We start from the raw sequence: 2,768 nt of genomic DNA, 5'->3' as shown, positions 1-2,768 counted from the left end.
TTATTATAATTAATTAATATACTTAACCTATTAACTCAAATTGCTCCTATATTCGACACTCTTAAATGTCCTAATAACTCATCTAAATAACAAAAGCCAAACACCATTACTGATCTTACACATGCACCTTTTTGTAGATAAAACTACTAGAGACCAATAAATAAACACCTAAGCTTAGAGCACTTAACCCATCCAACACCCAATAAAAGTAATCAAGGTGTGCCTTATTCAAATTGTTTCCCACCAACCATTTCCCCCCTCTTTTTGAAGTTATTTCCACCACAATATCAATAATAGCATTGCCAACAAAATTTCCAACCCCTAAAATGCTTAAAAACCCAGCGGCGCCGGCGCTTCTCATCGCCTCCGACATTTGAGTATAGAACAATTCTTGAAGTCGAACCACCGCAAACGCATCGGTGACGCCGAGAATAGCATATTGAGTTAGTAACCACCATATACTCATCGGTGAAAAGCCTTCAATAGTATTATAATTATTCTTGTGTTTGTTAGCCGTATTTACTCTTTTGCTCTCCACGAGTGCCAAGACAACCATACAAAGTGTGGAACAAAAAAGACCAATTCCAATCCTTTGTAAAACCGTTATGCTGGATTGATGTCCGGTGAATTTCCGGACAATTGGAACGAAGACTCGGTCGTAAAATGCGACGGCAAAAAGAATTATAACTCCGACAACGCCTTGAAGTGATGCCGGAGGAATTTAAAAGTTTGGTCCGATGGAACGGTTCATTGTGCTACCTTGCTTCACAAAAAATGTTCCTAGTTGACATTACAACTACGAACATCAAACAACTTAGCCATATAGGAATTAAACGAAGGACAAGCTTCACTTCTTCAACTTGATTTAATGTGCACAACCTCCATGGATCTCTTGTGTTCTTGGCAACATCATGCTCATCAATGATCATTGCCTTGTCCAAAAATCTGTCAATAAAAGAAAAAAAAAAAAAGAAAACCTACAAATCATATTTGTTCATACCAACTCTAATAATACACATTGGATATGGTAAAAACTTAGGTACAGTCAACTTCATGTGAAGTTGATAGTTGAAAGCTGTTAGATGAAAATTTAGTCAAATCAGTCAAATCATTTAATAGCTCTTAGATATCAACTTCACGTGAAATCGACTGCACTTGAATTTTCACAATTGGATATATAGTCATATTAGAGCTATTTCAAAAAGAGTACATTATTGCAATATTACTATATATTTTATTTCCTATGAAATAAGATTTAAGTTTTTTTTTAAGTTTGATTTTTTTTAAAAATATTTTATTTCGTTTTATTTTTGTCTTTAGTTACATTTTTTTTAATATCACTTTTTATTTATTATTATTTTTTATTTCTCTTATTATTTTTTGCAAATTTCACTCTCAAAACAATATAATTACTATTGCAATTACTACAATTACGATTGTTGCTGTTACCTAAAAGAAGATGATAATAAAAAAAAAAGTTTAGCTAATATGTTTCTTTAAAACACATGATAAGGTTATCAATAATAAAATATTTTAAATTTTGGGCCTTCTTTTTTGTACCTTTTCATTCCAAGGAAGAAGAATACTATTGCTATGGCCCACATCCCAGGTAGGAGCCCAATGCCCAAAGTCCATCCAAAATTGTCCTGCAAATAAACCATGAAGAAAACGGAGGAAATGCATGCAACAACTATGACCAAATGCCACCAATTGAAGAATGAAGTCTTTGCATTTCTTTGATCTTCTGTTTCTTCATCAAACTGATCAGCAGCAAAGGTTTGAACACATGGCTTGTGGCCGCCGTCGCCGACGGACAAGACATAAAGAGATATGAAGAACAGGGCCTCATGCTTCATTACTGACACTGATAGTGTTAAGACTGTTAACAAAATCATGCCCTGCATCCATGCATATATATGTGATATTTATGATATCAATCATGTTAGGTATATATTAAATTCAGTCACTAAAATTAGTTATTAATATAAAATATATATTGAAATACAAATATACATTAAAAATAAATTAATAATATATGTATTCATAGTTTATACACAATTATATTAAGGTTTAATTATTCTGTCAATCCCATAGTTTCACTGAATTTTCAATTAGGTTCTTATACTTTTTTTTCGATTGATTGAGTCTTTATACCATATCAGGTTTTATAATTAAGTCTCTATTGTGATAAAAATGTTAGAATTAACGGAATATTCTGTTAAGCAAAACGAATATGCCTAATACTTGACTGAATATTCTATATAGTTTAATAGAATATTTCATTAATTTTAACATTTTTTTTTACAGTAGAGACTTAGCTACAAAATCTGATATGATATAAGGACTTAATTAAAAAAAAAAACTTAATTAAAAATTTGATAAAATTATAAAGACCAACAAAATAATTAATCCTTACATTAATAACTAATTTTGATATAGAAATAGTATTTATATATTTTTCTCAATTATGCTACTATACACTCTTTATATTAGATACTGTCTTGTCTTGTCATTGGTATTTTTTTTAACATCCAACATACACACATTTACTTTGCTTTGTTAAGCGTTAACTAAAATAAAATTTAAATACATAATTAACTAATAACAATTGTATTTTTATACGAGTATCAAAAATGTTTGATATCTAATATATTATTATATTTTATTAATTTGATTTAAGTTTTATTACGTATTGATATGTTAATAAAAATAAATATTTTTTATATTCACTAATCTTTCAAAAAATAAAACATATACAATATATTTTA

The 2,768-nt window shown here is 29.3% G+C and overlaps 1 pseudogene; it reads right to left on the bottom strand.

Annotated features, from left to right (window-relative positions):
• Positions 116-2,768, bottom strand: part of LOC107637032 — a 12,778-nt pseudogene continuing 10,125 nt past the window's right edge.

Source organism: Arachis ipaensis, chromosome B04 (assembly GCF_000816755.2).
Source record: "Arachis ipaensis cultivar K30076 chromosome B04, Araip1.1, whole genome shotgun sequence".
Lineage (NCBI taxonomy): Eukaryota > Viridiplantae > Streptophyta > Magnoliopsida > Fabales > Fabaceae > Arachis > Arachis ipaensis.
The sequence above is the reverse complement of the archived record's forward strand: the minus strand, read 5'-3'. Positions and strand labels throughout refer to the sequence as shown.